Source organism: Triturus cristatus, chromosome 5_1 (assembly GCF_964204655.1).
Source record: "Triturus cristatus chromosome 5_1, aTriCri1.1, whole genome shotgun sequence".
Classification (NCBI taxonomy): Eukaryota; Metazoa; Chordata; class Amphibia; order Caudata; family Salamandridae; genus Triturus; species Triturus cristatus.
In genome coordinates, this window is record NC_140587.1 from 484,032,243 (window position 1) to 484,050,120 (window position 17,878).

General features: G+C 40.3%; 1 protein-coding gene across 1 annotated transcript in view; it reads left to right on the plus strand.

Annotated features, from left to right (window-relative positions):
* CNGB3 (cyclic nucleotide gated channel subunit beta 3) overlaps positions 1-17,878 on the plus strand; it is a 966,824-nt gene that overhangs the window by 511,395 nt on the left and 437,551 nt on the right. The gene's annotated exons all lie outside the window — the stretch shown is intronic.

Here is a 17,878-nt window from a genome sequence, read left to right on the forward strand (position 1 = left end):
TTCAGCTATATCAACCAATAACAGAATGACTTTCTATGACAGTGTCAACCAATCCTGGAGCAGCTTTACAACAACTAACCAATCACAGTGCAACACACTGAGATGCCAGTCTCATTCCGTGCAGCAGCTCACATTCCTTTACAATTTTCTTCGGTACGTTTTCTAAGCAAATATGCAAGACAATATGCTGGCATTTCAACATAAAACTGTCTGCTCCACTAAAGAAATAATGTCTCTCGCTCAAAAGTAATTCAAAATAATCTTATTTCTAAACTTCTCATTCACCTCAAATGAAATTTTGACCCGCAGGATTTCTGCCTTAATTGATACAGATATTCCCTGTACACCTATACCAGAGATCAACTATACCAGTCATTTACCAGTAACACTCAAAAGGAAGTCCCTTTCTATTAAGATGTTGTCAATGAATCTGACGACAAATACCACAACTTATTTAGGGCTCAATTACAACTTTTTGCGATGTGGGGTGGGTGCCCATCCCGCCAAATTACAACTTAAAAGTGGTCTGACAGGCAGCATGGTGGTTCCCGCTGCAGTGCCTCTTTCAAAGGTGGTGGTGCCTGTGAAAAAGGCACCACAATGGGAATGCCACACTAGGTTCCTGCAAGACATAGACTGTAATGTTCACGCCGTGCAGGAACTGGTGTGCATGCAGACAGGGTGGCTGTGAATACACATTGCAGTTTGCATCAGGGCACCCTGTAAGGCCATTTTTGTTTCCTCTCTGCCAGGGTGGAACTGCCATGAAAAAGGTGATTGAACGGAAACTCTTAATATGTTTGGTGGGACCAAGCAGTCTCGCCAAATATATTGTGGCCTCAGGCCAGCCACACCACCTCCAGGGAAAGGCAGTTTCCTGGCAGTGCCGACGGTCCCATTGTGGTCCGACCACTAAAGTCATAATGGTGCAGTTGGACCACCGGTTCGGTGGTAGCTGGACCACCACCTCCGCACATCCACGAGTCTGGAGTTCCTCAGATTGCCAGACTTGTATTGGGCCCTAAGTGTCTTCTACACTTAGACCACCGCGTAGGTATATATTATCATCCCAGGATCCTAGACCACAAATGGACCCGTTAACAACTTCAACTTCTTTGCACTAAGTGCCACAATCATACATGGAATTTACATAGCCATTCGAAAATACTGCAATCTTAAGCCAAAGCAATCCCAACACGCAACCTTATTAATATTCAGTCTGTTTGCTGCTACAATAATCTAAATCTGTCAGTTACTCCCATCAAAACAATGGTATTTTTCAGTTTTTGTATTGGACAAGGAAATCTCTTTTGGACACTCTAAAGCCTTCATGTCGATAGTTTTGTGGCAGCGGAAGCCATATACACTTATGAACATAATTTCACTCTTTCCACTATTCACACAAAGGGGTAAAGAGTTGTTATATCAAGGAATGTCGAATGAACGAAGAACAAATAAGGCAACATTTGAGAAACGTATCAAAGTTCATTGAATGAGGCTATGAAATTATGCAGCATAATGAGAAACAGACATATCATTGTGTCTAAATTCAACATTACATTTTTAGTATTACAAACTCCTTATTATGGAATAAATCACACATCTCATAAGTGAGCATTTTGTAATGTTGTCACTAAATGTTACACGAAAATGTTCAACTTCAAGTATGGCCTACTGCCAAACTTTCAGGAAAGTAGCAACATGTAAATTAATTCTAAAAGTCATCAAACAAAATCGTATCTTAACACAAATGATCTTTATCCTGTTTAGCACTTATACTGAAAATTTCAAACATCTACTATGTTTAGTTTAGAATTTGCTCCAAAGTTGAGTTTGTAAGGACATTCTGCAATTAAAAACCAAAGGAAATGATGGACGGAGTGTTGAACATTGCAAGCACTCACCCCCAGTCAACTGATCTGGGTTTAATCCATCACCATTCTTTAGCCCACTCTGCCACCCCAGTTCAGACATGGCCATATGCAAATCAGTCTGACCCTGTGCCTCATGGGAACAGTCCAGCCCGAACTGCTAAGCCATGTCTTTCCTGGACTGGAAACAAGCTTCCTAGGACCGGTTTCTGGCATTTCAGCCGTCTTCAGCCAGGCTTGCTTGAATCCAGTGGCAAAGTGAGCAAGGGACTCACGTCTGAGCATACCCTGCCAACTTATGGCGAACAAAGTAAAAACCAAAGGAAATGATGGACGGAGTGTTGAACATTGCAAGCACTCACCCCCAGTCAACTGATCTGGGTTTAATCCATCACCATTCTTTAGCCCACTCTGCCACCCCAGTTCAGACATGGCCATATGCAAATCAGTCTGACCCTGTGCCTCATGGGAACAGTCCAGCCCGAACTGCTAAGCCATGTCTTTCCTGGACCGGAAACAAGCTTCCTAGGACCGGTTTCTGGCATTTCAGCCGTCTTCAGCCAGGCTTGCTTGAATCCAGTGGCAAAGTGAGCAAGGGACTCACGTCTGAGCATACCCTGCCAACTTATGGCGAACAAAGTAAAAACCAAAGGAAATGATGGACGGAGTGTTGAACATTGCAAGCACTCACCCCCAGTCAACTGATCTGGGTTTAATCCATCACCATTCTTTAGCCCACTCTGCCACCCCAGTTCAGACATGGCCATATGCAAATCAGTCTGACCCTGTGCCTCATGGGAACAGTCCAGCCCGAACTGCTAAGCCATGTCTTTCCTGGACCGGAAACAAGCTTCCTAGGACCGGTTTCTGGCATTTCAGCCGTCTTCAGCCAGGCTTGCTTGAATCCAGTGGCAAAGTGAGCAAGGGACTCACGTCTGAGCATACCCTGCCAACTTATGGCGAACAAAGTAAAAACCAAAGGAAATGATGGACGGAGTGTTGAACATTGCAAGCACTCACCCCCAGTCAACTGATCTGGGTTTAATCCATCACCATTCTTTAGCCCACTCTGCCACCCCAGTTCAGACATGGCCATATGCAAATCAGTCTGACCCTGTGCCTCATGGGAACAGTCCAGCCCGAACTGCTAAGCCATGTCTTTCCTGGACCGGAAACAAGCTTCCTAGGACCGGTTTCTGGCATTTCAGCCGTCTTCAGCCAGGCTTGCTTGAATCCAGTGGCAAAGTGAGCAAGGGTCTCACGTCTGAGCATACCCTGCCAACTTATGGCGAACAAAGTAAAAACCAAAGGAAATGATGGACGGAGTGTTGAACATTGCAAGCACTCACCCCCAGTCGACTGATCTGGGTTTAATCCATCACCATTGCCAGAAACCGGTCCTAGGAAGCTTGTTTCCGGTCCAGGGAAGGCATGGCTTGGCAGTTCGGGCTGGACTGTTCCCATGAGGCACAGGGTCAGACTGATTTGCATATGGCCATGTCTGAACTGGGGTGGCAGAGTGGGCTAAAGAATGATGATGGATTAAACCCAGATCAGTTGACTGGGGGTGAGTGCTTGCAATGTTCAACACTCCGTCCATCATCCCCTTTGGTTTTGCTTTGTTCGCCGTAAGTTGGCAGGGTATGCTCAGACGTGAGTCCCTTGCTCACTTTGCCACTGGATTCAAGCAAGCCTGGCTGAAGACGGCTGAAATGCCAGAAACCGGTCCTAGGAAGCTTGTTTCCGGTCCAGGGAAGGCATGGCTTGGCAGTTCGGGCTGGACTGTTCCCATGAGGCACAGGGTCAGACTGATTTGCATATGGCCATGTCTGAACTGGGGTGGCAGAGTGGGCTAAAGAATGATGATGGATTAAACCCAGATCAGTTGACTGGGGGTGAGTGCTTGCAATGTTCAACACTCCGTCCATCATCCCCTTTGGTTTTGCTTTGTTCGCCGTAAGTTGGCAGGGTATGCTCAGACGTGAGTCCCTTGCTCACTTTGCCACTGGATTCAAGCAAGCCTGGCTGAAGACGGCTGAAATGCCAGAAACCGGTCCTAGGAAGCTTGTTTCCGGTCCAGGGAAGGCATGGCTTGGCAGTTCGGGCTGGACTGTTCCCATGAGGCACAGGGTCAGACTGATTTGCATATGGCCATGTCTGAACTGGGGTGGCAGAGTGGGCTAAAGAATGATGATGGATTAAACCCAGATCAGTTGACTGGGGGTGAGTGCTTGCAATGTTCAACACTCCGTCCATCATCCCCTTTGGTTTTGCTTCATTCTGCAATTAAGTCAAAGGTATTTGGACAAAATATTGAGTCATAAACATCGAGTGACACTAATATCGAGTTTATAATATAGTGTCAAAGAAATTTCGTGATGCAGGAATATGGTTGGCAAAATATCAATTTTTCAAGGTAAGTAATATCGTTTTCAGTAATATCATTGTTGTTAATGTCATTTACAATAATATTGTTGTTAAAAATATATTTTTTTAACTATCTTTGCGTTTTAAATATTATTGTAATTGTATAGGTTAAATATTGTTTGTATTATTGTTAATGTTTTTTAAATATAGTTTGTAATTTCAAATTACTTATCATTTTTATTTAGTTGTTAATAGTATTTATAATGTTGTAGTGGGTTGTGAGGTTTATAGGGGTGCAGGATGGGAAGTTAATTAATAATAATTAATAATTCATTTTTTATAATTATTAACTATTTGAATGATAATTAAGTATGTAAATTGTGTAAATATTTGTTTAAGTTATATTTTTGTTGCAGGGGCATAGGGTGGGAAGTTAATTACGTAATAATTAATTATTTATTAATTATTATTTTTCATTAATTAGTTAATTGATAATTAGCCATGTAAATTGTGTAATCAGTATATTTTTCAAGTTCCATTTTTTGTGAGGTTGTTGAGTTTGAAGCGGTATTGTGTGGAAAGCTAATTAAGTAATATTTGAGTAATAATTAATACATGAATTATTAATTATGTAAATGATAATTATATAAATTGTGTAATTAATATACCCGTTATACATAGGTATATGATGGGGAGTTAATTAAGTAAATAGTGATTGCGTATTAGTTATTAATTTATATTAAAATATGTAATTTATTATAATTATGTATTTTATGGGGATAGGATTGGAAGTTATTTAGGAAATAATGAATTAACAATTAGGTATCCATTTATTGTTCATTATTTGATGTATTACTTAATATGTTATTGTGTTTTACTTTTTTATTCTAATTATATTATAAATTTGGACTGCTAAGTATGTGGCAGTATAGTGGGGGATTTTCATAAAATAATAAGTGGAGTGAAGTACTTTCCCTACTGCTGCACAGACTGGAGTGGGAATAGTAAAATAGTAAGTTTTACCCCTCTTGAGTCCAACATTTTCCCTAATGTTGCACTGACTGGTGTGGGAATAGTGACATCTACTTTTACGCAGTCCAACGCTTTCCCTACTGTTGCACCGTCTGGCTGGGAATAGTACATTTTACCCCTCCTGAGTCCAATGCTTCCCATACTGTTGTGCAGACTGGAGTGGGAATAGTAAATTTCACCGTCCTGAGTCCAAAGCTTTCTCTACTTTTGCACTGATTGTAGGGGGAATACTAAATGTTACCCCTCCTTAGTCCAAAGCTTTCTTACTGTTGCACTGACTGGAGTGGGAATAATACATTTGACCCCTCTCGAGTCTAACGTTTTCCCCACTGTTGCACTGACTGAAGTGGGAATAGTATAGTTATTATTTCTTAAATGTAATCGTTCCATTAATAAATATATATTTTTACTATGTGTTTGTGTATTTAATTTAATATTTTATATATTTCCTATTGTCTACTTTTCGGGCCTCATTACGGATTTAGGACCGACCGACTTGCCGTCAGCAGTTCCAACTGCCGGATTGCGATACGACCAAACACTGTTTGGTCAGATTCCCATTGTTTTCCATGGGAGCTCATGTTATGCCCACGAACTGTCTGTAACACAAGCTCAAATGGTGAAATGGGGTGTGTGTGTAAAACGCTGCACCCTGTTGCAGGCATCCTAGGGTGCCTTCCACACAGTGCAGGGTGGTTTTACAGCGGGGTACCTTAGCTACCCCCTCGGCCACCAACCAAAGTAACTTTCCGACAGCATTTCCATGTCGGAAAGGCTGGCGCAGAAAGGCTGTTGGAAACTGACATCGTAATCCAAACTGTGGAAACGCCGTCTATAGGGGGTTACGGTGTGGCTCCGACCAACAGGAATACCCTGCGAGTCGGTCAGAACCAAGTTGTAATGACCAGCCGGTTTACATTCCGACTGCGACCATCGCAATCCTCTGTTGATGCTAATACTGTATTTAGACACTTATTTACCCATGTCTTCTTCCATTAATTTTTAGCTATACATATATTACAAATATTTTTTTTTCAGAAAGACACATATGTCATCAGTGATGTAATATCTGACGTCATCAGCAGAGGATTGCGGTCGCGTGAGTTATAGTTGCCTGCACTAACTATAACGTGGGAATTTCAATGGTTTTTCACGAGTGAAATGCCCAGCTAACTATAACATGTGTGAAACCTATGGTTTTTTAAGTGAATTTGCAAGGTTTTTTAAATGCTAATTCCTAACTATAACGTGTGTGAAACCTATGGTTTTTTCAGTGAATATATATATATATATATATATATATATATATATATATATATATATATATATATATATATATATATATACATGTAGTGGACTACGGAATCGGTGCGGTGACTAGAAGTAACTGGGGAATATTACAGCCCAGAGCCCACTAACGTCTTGCTAAAACTTGGAACTGAAAGGGGCATACTGCAGCCCATCAAGATTTGGGCAGTTCATAGCTTTTAACTGGTAGCTGTTTGTGACCCAGGGCTTACAGCATACAGGACGTAATTTTCTTTTCACAGGGGCATCTCACAGTGTAAGGAGAGTCCTGGTTTCTATTGCTATACACACAACTAATACGCCGTCTTTACCCAGAACATTTTATTAATGAAACCTTCTACTATACGGCCATCCACATGTTTTTTCCTGGGAACGGTCATTACGATTGAAGATCCTTAACAGACATCCCACGATAATACTAGCACTTATAAGGACTTTCCTATTTCGCCCCACAAAACGGCAACGACTCTACACCTATTTGAGTATCCAGTATTCATAATTACTATGAGGATCTACATCTTCACTTTGTTAAGCCTTGAAAAAGTTACGGATGTAATGAACCACGTGTCAGCTGTTATATTTCTTCATCACCAGGCTGTGTTGTTTGTCCATTAACAAGAATTGGACGATCGCTATCAGACTGTTTAACATTTGATTGTCAAATGTTTACAACAATTGTATGTATACACAATGCTATATTAGAAACAGTGTACAAGCGAAATACTGTGTAATAACCAAACAACATACAAGCTACTACATTTAAGACAATCCCAGTACAAAACAACAATTGGTGTCTCCTGTGATTTGAGCTACCTAAAATGTATGAACAATTTATGCTTTAAATAGAATTAAGAATGAGGAGATAAATATTAGGAGTGCCGGGGTACAGTTTTCATTTTAAATATATATATATATATATATATATATATATATATATATATATATATATATATATATATATATATATATATATGTATATATATATATATATATACATATGTATATATTATCTACTGGCGGTCGCCAGTAGATAGTTATAGTTAGGACCGTGTTTCCATAGGAAATCCGCAACATTCTATTTGGAATAACTTTGGCGCCGATTGACGAATCCTCGCGAAATTTTCAAAATAGGTGGGACGCTCCGCTCCGCTCCTTCCCTGAAAGTCTCGGGGGGATTCGTCAAGTGGGGGCTGAGAAAAAGGGAGGGTCCCAAAACGCGTTTTCCCCATGCATGTTTCCATAGGACCTTTAGTCCAAGCTACAGCCCGAACGGCTGAACAGAATTACTTGAAATTTGGCAGAGAGGTAGTCCTCAGGTCAGGGATGTGCCTTTTGCAGGTCTGGTGTATATCTGTTCAGTATTTCCTGAGAAAATAGCATTTAAAAGCATATATATATCTATAGGCGCGCTCCGTGCGCGTACGGTAAAACTTACCGTACGCGCACGCTGCCGTGCGCGAGCGCGATTCTGATTGGTTGTTAGATCTTAGTAAACATTCGAATCGGTCGAAACCAGGAAGTGTCGGCCGCCATTTTGTCTCTCGCAGTCTGAGGGGGTGAAAAACAAAGGTGGAGAACGTGAAAAGGGGGCATGGTGGACAGTTCCTGACCCCCTAGCCTTTGTCAGGGGGTCCCAGAAGGACCCCCAAGGGCCAAAATTTCCTTGAATTTTTTTGCAAAAAATCGCAGAGTACGCGTAGCGTGCGCGTACGGTAGAAATGGAAAAATTCCGTGAACTGTGTAACGTGGGCGCGCGGTGAAAAACCTTAAAAATGTTTTTTTTAAAAAATACATAACTTAGCATTTAAAAAACCGTACACATTCACTGAAAAAACCATAGGTTTCACACACGTTATAGTTAGGAATTAGCATTTAAAAAACCTTGCAAATTCACTTAAAAAACCATAGGTTTCACACATGTTATAGTTAGCTGGACATTTCACTCGTGAAAAACCATTGAAATTCCCCCGTTATAGTTAGTGCAGGCAACCTCTGCTGATGACGTCAGATATTACATCACTGATGACATATGTGTCTTTCTGAAAAAAAAATATTTGTAATATATGTATAGCTAAAAATTAATGGAAGAAGACCTGGGTAAATAAGTGTCTAAATACAGTGATGTAATATCTGACGTCATCAGCAGAGGATTGCGGTCGCGTGAGTTATAGTTGCCTGCACTAACTATAACGGGGGAATTTCAATGGTTTTTCACAAATGAAATGTCCAGCTAACTATTTTTTAAGTGAATATATATATATATATATATATATATATATATATATATATATATATATATATATATATATATATATATATATATATATATATATATATTCACTGAAAAAACCATAGGTTTCACACATGTTATAGTTAGTGGAAATTTTACTGATAAAAAACCAATGAAATTGCCCCGTTATAGTTAGCGCAGGCAACTATAACTCACGCGACCGCAATCCTCTGCTGATGCTAATACTGTATTTAGACACTTATTTGCCCATGTCTTCTTCCATACATTTTTAGCTATACATATATTACAAATATTTTTTTTTCATAAAGACACATATGTCATCAGCAGAGGATTGCGGTCGCGTGAGTTATAGTTGCCTGCGCTAACTATAACGGGGCAATTTCATTGGTTTTTTATCAGTAAAATTTCCACTAACTATAACATGTGTGAAACCTATGGTTTTTTCAGTGAATTTGCAAGGTTTTTTAAATGCTAATTCCTAACTATAACGTGTGTGAAACCTATGGTTTTTTCAGTGAATTAGTACGGTTTTTTAAATGCTAAGTTTTTTTCCCTTATAATAAGCCCTGTACATTTGGTGGCCTACGGCCACCAAAAGCACAGGGGAAGGGGTAAGTGTGGATAGTGTTTTTTTCCATTGTAATAAGCCCAGCACATTTGGTGGCCTTCGGCCACCAAAAGCACAGTGGGTGGGGTAAGTGTGGATAGTGTTTTTTTTATTTTTATTTTTTTACCGTACGCTTACCGTAAGCGTACGGTAAGCGTACCCCGCGAAATTGCCGAAAAAAAAATAAAACCGTTTTTGCACTTGGGGGATGTTTGGGGACTCCCTCAACATGACTATGTGGGAGGGAGTTGTCAAAACAGCCCCTTTACATGTTTTTGGGCTTCCGATTTTAAAAATCTCTCTCAGTGCGAGAGACAAAATGGCGGCCGCCGCTTCCTGGTTTCGGCCGATTCGAATGTTTACTAAGATCTAAGAGCCAATCAGAATCGCGCTCGCGCACGCCACCGTACGCTTACCGTAAGCGTACGGTAAGCGTACCGTAAGCTGGCTCAGATATATATATTGATTTAAAGGCTATTTTCTCAGAATCTACTGAACAGATTTACACCAAACCTACAAAAGGCACTTCCTTGACCTAGGGACTACCTCTCTGCCAAATTTTGAGTAATTCTGTTCAGCCATTCGGGCTGTAGCTCGTTCTAAAGGTCCTATGGAAAAATGCATGGGAAAAACGCGTTTTGGGACCCCCCTTTTATCTCAGCCCCCGCTTGACGAATCCCCCCGAGACTTTCAGGGTAGGAGCGGAGCGTAGCGCCCCACCTATTTTGAGAAATTCGCGAGGATTCGTCGACCGGCGCCAAAGTTATTCAAAATAGAATGTTGAGGTTTTCCTATGGAAACGTGGTCCTAACTATAACTACCTACTGGCGACCGCCAGTAGGTAATATATATATATATATATATATATCCGAAACAATTTCCCAACTCTTCCCGCTTCCCATCCAGCAAACAGAGAAGAGAGAGTCACGGACACCAGTTTCCTTCGTGGCAGGTAAGGTCTTTATTTCAATTACAGCTCTTCTGACGCGTTTCGGATAACACAGTATCCTTGTTCACATGCGGAAGCGCAGTCCGCCAACAGTTTTTATACCCGTGTTACTTTTGTTTGTGTGTGTGTTTTTTTTTTGTTTTTTGTTTTTTTTTCTTTTTTGTGTCATGTGATACTAGACATGGAAAACATCCTTAGCATGCGCTAGTCTGCTTTTCTTGGTCTACAATAATTGCGATGTAGCACAGAATGACAACCTATGTTTAAAAAGCTTATTGGTTGTTGCTATTGACATGACCACAAATAATACTTATTGCCAACACATTTTCATTCTGCACAATTTAAATAGCTGCATCAATGCTTGATATGCTATACATTATTCTATGGATGGTCTCAGTTGTTACTGCTCTGTAGCGTTATACAACCTGGATGGTATACATCCTATGTCCCCTGGAAGATATATTTTCTTTTAGATCCAATATGATACTGAATATTTAGTTTATAACAACATAAATGCTATATCCAGACATAATCATCCAAGAATAAAAAATCCATAAATATTAGTGCAAAGAAAAACATGGTAATAACACATATTGTTGACTGCCAAAGTTTTTTGTGCAAAGCTACGCATTTATGTAAACCTTTAGAAGCTACCAAATCATCTATGTTATGCTTAAAAGTGCAAAGCGCAAATTTTATAAGGTGCTGGAAATTTGTGCAAATAGTGCAATTGGTTGTTAATTCAAAAAAAAATTTTGAATGAAATTTTTTTTTTCAGTTTTTAAACAAAAAAAAACGGGGGGGGGGGAAGAGTAAAAAATGGAGGAAAGTTTGTGTTAGCAGCTGAGGATGCATTTCTGTTATATTACTGCTATGAAGGGTGACCTAAGGGGATACATTATAAAAATCTGTTACAAAAACCTCTTATAAAAATTATTTTGGGGTAAAAAATTATTATAAAAAGTCACTATAAAAAATCTTCATACAAAAACCTCTTATAAAAAATTATGGAGATCTTCAGTGTTGTTGAGCCCATTAGGTTGTTTAGTGTCAAGTTCAACAATCATTCTTGACTCTAGTTGCCGTAGAGCTCTTTCCCGATTTCCCCCTCTTGGGGGATTTGGGACGGCTGCAATCACAAAGTATTTCAGGCATTTAAGATCATTGCCATGTACTGCTTTAAAATGTCGTGTGACCGGGTACACTGTGTCATTGTTAACAATTGCACGTAGGTGTTGCAAGATTCTGACATGTACCTGCAGTTTTGTACTGCCTATATACTTGAGGCCGCAGGTGCATGTCAAAACATAAACTGCGTACTCGGTTTTGCAGTTGTGGCTGCCCTTAATCTTGCATTCAATGGGGCTGAAGGGAGTCGTGTATTTGGTAGTTGTTTCTCCAAATTTACACGCTCGGCATGAGGCACATTTGTAAAACCCCTGTCTTGGTTGCAACCAGGTGGATTTCTTAGCTACATTCTCTGGGCTCTTTTTGACTAATTGGCATCTCATAGATATGCCTCTTCTGTATGTGATGGTGGGATCGTTGGGGAGGTCCGGAGCTAAAACTGCATCTGTCAAGACAATCGGCCAATTACGTTTGATTATAGATCTAATTTGGCGTTCCTGCTGATTAAAGATAAGGATCAGTCTCGGGGTGTTGGTTTCTACTATTTGCTCAGGGATGCGGTTGTGGCTTTCCAATAGGGATTCTCTGGATCTTTGGGCTACTTTAGTAAGTGCTTGCTTAAGAGTATGTGCACTGTACCCTCTTTGCTTAAATCTTATGAGTGCCTCATTGGTGCATTTCTCCTGTTGTTCATTGGTGCTACAAATTCTTTTTAACCTGAGGAGTTCCCCGTAGGGGATACTTTGTACAAGGTGTCGTGGATGGGCACTTGACGCATGTAGTGTCGAGTTCCCTGCTGTCTCCTTTCTGTAGAGGGTGGTATTGATTGTGCCCTCATGGATAAACACTTTTACATCAAGAAAGTCAACTTCTTTTTCACTTATATGTGTGGTGAATTTGAGGTTAACTACATTGTTGTTGATGTTATTTACAAATGAGATGGCATCCTCTTCATTACCTTGCCAAATGACAAACACGTTGTCAATATATCTGAACCAATATTTGACATGACCAGAATATTGTTAAGCCCAATTTTTTATCAGGGTCTGCTCCTCCCACCAGCCTACCATCAAACAGGCATAGCTGGGGGAGAAGCAGGATCCCATCGCTACGCCTCTGGTTTGCTTGTACATTTGTGACCCAAACATAAAGTAGTTGTTATTCAAACACCAATGAATACATTTGATTATGATCTTATTGTGTTCGTAATACTCTACAGGTATTGTGTCCAAAAAATACTTAGTAGCCGCGAGCCCTATATCATGTTGGATACACGTATAGAGGGACTCAATGTCCAGGGTGATGAATCTCATATTTGTTTCCCATTTTATGTCTTTGATCTTATTAAGAAAGTCACCTGTATCCTTCACATACGTTGGCAAATTCTTTACTAGATCCTTCAAGAAATAGTCCACATATTGCGATATGTGTTCACCCATGGTGTTAATGGCGGAGATGATTGGTCGCCCAGGAATTGGGTTTACATTTTTGTGCGTTTTCGGTATGAAATAGATAGATGGAATGACTGGATATTCTATCCATAGAAATTTGAATTCTTCCGTCGAGATCATACCGTCACGTTTGAATTGATGAAGCTGTTTGGTCAATGATTCTTTAGCTTTGTTATTATCTGTCATGCTGGTTTGTTGATAGCACAGCAGATCAGATAATTGACGTTGTGCCTCCTTTATGTAGTCACTTTGGGGCCATAGAACGATGTTACCTCCCTTGTCGGATTGTTTTATTATTATCTCATGATTCTTGCTCAATTTATTAGTTAGCTTGATATATTCAATTTCTTTATCTTGTTTTTTCCGTCGTTGGTGTTTGACCCGGTGATATAGATGTTTAATATCTTCGGTCACCCTTTCATGAAATATATCAATTGCGTCTTTTGGCATTTGGGGGACAAAAGTAGATTTCTGTTTGTAGGGGCTACTACCTGCCCCCCTTTGGCCAATGTCAGCTTGTGCTAGCAGTTCTTACGTTGAGGTAATTTCTTGAGTACTGCTATTGTTTTCATTAGTTGGTTCACTCAGAATTGATTGTGCTGCCAGCAGGACAGGGACATCAAAAGCTTGTAAGGTATTGCCTTGTTGCTGTTTTGATTTAGATGCATATGCAGGATGGTTAGCATTTCCATTTTTAATGGTGTAGAATTTCATTAATTTGAGCTTTCGAATGTAATTAAATACATCGATTCTTACTTGCGGATAGTCGAGGTCATTAGGAGGACAGAAGGAGAGTCCCAACATAAGTACTTGCTTTTCTTTGGCAGTTAATTTCATGGTTGATAAATTGATGATTGTTTTATCTTCATCCATGTTTATTCTTACTTGCGCCAATATCTTCTTTTTGGCTTTGAGTTGCCTCTTTTTACGTCTGTCTCTCCTTTTTGCATTTCTGCGCTTCCGTGAGGCTGTGTTTGTTTCCGCGGTCTCAAGGTGTTGCGCCGGTCCTCGACTAAAAAATCAATCACCTCTCCAAGATCTAGCCTTCTTTCTTCTCTGATGTTATCAGCACTTATATTGCTGTAGTCCGAACCTGTATCACTGGTGAGTGAACCATCCTCTGATATGGGTTCTGTGTGAGGACCTGCCTGTTGTTGATGGCTTGTGCTGGCAACTGTAGGATTCAATTTGAGTTTTTTGGCTGTTGCGTATTTTCTGGCAAACGTGTAGATCTGGCCTTGTTCGTAATCTACCCGGTCGCGTGCAAATTTGAATATTTTCCGTTGTTTTATTTTTTCTTCATGCTTGAATAATCGTTCTTGTATTTCCTTCCTCGTTTTAGTTATGTAGTCATTTGGCTCAAGTTTTGCTAAGGCCTCATTGGTATCATCGATCTCTTTAATCAATTTCACCCGATCCGACTCAGCGTATTTAATGAGGATACGTACTAGGTTCATTGAAGCATCTAAATTGCTCTTGCCCCATTCTTTTAACATGGCTGGGTCCGGGCTCTCATAGCTTGGTGCCAGAAGTATTCTGAGCCCCCGAGGAACCCGCCCTGCTTCTTCATATTTGGTGAGTGATTTGTTTTCCCACCACTTAGTTATCTCTGATCTCATGCATTTCTCCAAACGTTTTAACAATGTCTTTGCTGTATCATCCACTTTTGTGCTAATGATGTTATGCGCACTGTTGCCCAATGTTGTTACATTAGGTACTTGGTTAAATAATTCCTCAGCTGCTGCCTCCCGGACTCGAACAGCCTCCGCTGACATTATGAGCTGTTATACGCGCCTAACTCCAATCGTGGAGTTAGCGTTGCCTGGCCACACCTCCCAACCGACAACAGTATCACCGGACACTCACCGTCGTTCGTGCGTCGCTGAAGGGTCCTCCGACCCCGCCGCAAACTTCACTCCTAACGGCTGCGGTCCGATTGCTGCTGTCGGGGGTTGCCGCCAAAAAAATCCTTGCAAGATCCAAATTCGAGTGTGGCTGTGGGGCGGCTACCTCATCCCAGGAGGGGGTCCGTAAGGCGGAATCAGCCAACTTCCGCTATTCAATCCGAAACAATTTCCCAACTCTTCCCGCTTCCCATCCGGCAAACAGAGAAGAGAGAGTCACGGACACCAGTTTCCTTCGTGGCAGGTCAGGTCTTTATTTCAATTACAGCTCTTCTGACGCGTTTCGGATAACACAGTATCCTTGTTCACATGCGGAAGCGCAGTCCGCCAACAGTTTTTATACCTGTGTTACTTTTTTTTGTGTGTGTGGTTTTTTTTTTCTTTTTTTGTGTCATGTGATACTAGACATGGAAAACATCCTTAGTATGCGCTAGTCTGCTTTTCTTGGTCTACAATAATTGCGATGTAGCACAGAATGACAACCTATGTTTAAAAAGCTGATTGGTTGTTGCTATTGACATGACCACAAATAATACTTATTGCCAACACATTTTCATTCTGCACAATTTAAATAGCTGCATCAATGCTTGATATGCTATACATTATTCTATGGATGGTCTCAGTTGTTACTGCTCTGTAGCGTTATACAACCTGGATGGTATACATCCTATGTCCCCTGGAAGATATATTTTCTTTTAGATCTAATATGATACTGAATATTTTGTGTATAACAACATAAATGCTATATCCAGACATAATCATCCAAGAATAAAAAATCCATAAATATTAGTGCAAAGAAAAACATGGTAAAAACACATATTGTTGACTGCCAAAGTTTTTTGTGCAAAGCTACGCATTTATGTAAACCTTTAGAAGCTACCAAATCATCTATGTTATGCTTAAAAGTGCAAAGCGCAAATTTTATAAGGTGCTGGAAATTTGTGCAAATAGTGCAATTGGTTGTTAATTCAAAAACAAATTTTGATTGAAATTTTTTTTTCAGTTTTTAAACAAAAAAAACGGGGGGGGAAGAGTAAAAAATGGAGGAAAGTTTGTGTTAGCAGCTAAGGATGCATTTCTGTTATATTACTGCTATGAAGGGTGACCTAAGGGGATACATTATAAAAATCTGTTACAAAAACCTCTTATAAAAATTATTTTGGGGTAAAAAATTATTATAAAAAGTCACTATAAAAAATCTTCATACAAAAACCTCTTATAAAAAATTATGGAGATCTTCAGTGTTGTTGAGCCCATTAGGTTTTTTAGTCTCAAGTTCAACAATCATTCTTGACTCTAGTTGCCGTAGAGCTCTTTTCCGATTTCCCCCTCTTGGAGGATTTGGGACGGCTGCAATCACAAAGTATTTCAGGCATTTAAGATCATTGCCATGTACTGCTTTAAAATGTCGTGCGACCGGGTACGCTGTGTCATTGTTAACAATTGCACGTAGGTGTTGCAAGATTCTGACATGTACCTGCAGTTTTGTACTGCCTATATACTTGAGGCCGCAGGTGCATGTCAAAACATAAACTGCATACTCGGTTTTGCAGTTGTGGCTGCCCTTAATCTTGCATTCAATGGGGCTGAAGGGAGTCGTGTATTTGGTAGTTGTTTCTCCAAATTTACACGCTCGGCATGAGGCACATTTGTAAAACCCCTGTCTTGGTTGCAACCAGGTGGATTTCTTAGCTACATTCTCTGGGCTCTTTTTGACTAATTGGCATCTCATAGATATGCCTCTTCTGTATGTGATGGTGGGATCGTTGGGGAGGTCCGGAGCTAAAACTGCATCTGTCAAGACAATCGGCCAATTACGTTTGATTATAGATCTAATTTGGCGTTCCTGCTGATTAAAGGTAAGGATCAGTCTCGGGGTGTTGGTTTCTACTATTTGCTCAGGGATGCGGTTGTTGCTTTCCAATAGGGATTCTCTGGATCTTTGGGCTACTTTAGTAAGTGCTTGCTTAAGAGTATGTGCACTGTACCCTCTTTGCTTAAATCTTATGAGTGCCTCATTGGTGCATTTCTCCTGTTGTTCATTGGTGCTACAAATTCTTTTTAACCTGAGGAGTTCCCCGTAGGGGATACTTTGTACAAGGTGTCGTGGATGGGCACTTGACGCATGTAGTGTCGAGTTCCCTGCTGTTGATAGAGATCAGGGTGTATATATTATCCCTACTTCCACGGATAGAGTAATCTACAGTTACAAGCACATACATTCTTCATACACTAGGGCCCATTTCACTAACATACGCTCAAATACTCTACCAGCAATAACCTGTGGAAAGAAAAACTCCTAAACACCCTGCATCTATATCGAGGTCGATAAGATCTGGTTATTGTGACTGCCCTTAAACATAATCTAAACAATCTATACAATAATAATCAAAATATAATACTCAATGATTGGCAAGAAATAATAACCAACACCATATTCAAAATTATATTGCTTTATCTAAAATTAGTCAAAGAAAATCAATCAGAATAAATCATTTTTCTCATAGTTACCTATTCTAGCTAAATGTCAGAACGGGTCAGGACCAATCTCTCGGTAAAGTCTCTCAAGACGAAGTCCTCTCAGCAACGATCCTCACCAACGCAGATTCGGAACACGGCAAAAGGCAAATGGCAAGTGGCAAAAACCCTCTCTAGGCTAACAATTCTTATAGTGAATTAAACAAAGGAAAGACACAATTCGTATTGACTTCTTCCGTCGAACCTCTGAGCAAAGCGAGAAGGAAAGGATGTAGTATCGCTACATTTGAAAATCTCCGCTCAGGAAAAATCACAAAATAAACATAACGGAACAGGAACCAAAAAATACAATTGTATCCTGTAGTTTCCACATCTCCTCGGCAATGAGATCATAGTTCAGAGTCTTTCTTTAAAGCTCCTTTGTTTCCCAAAGCTGCCAAGGACGTTTCATTTCATTTGGAGATCGCCCAAAACTGCTGCTGTCCTCACGGAAGTTTTAACCAAGCAAAGCAAGGACTGTGGTCAGCTGACT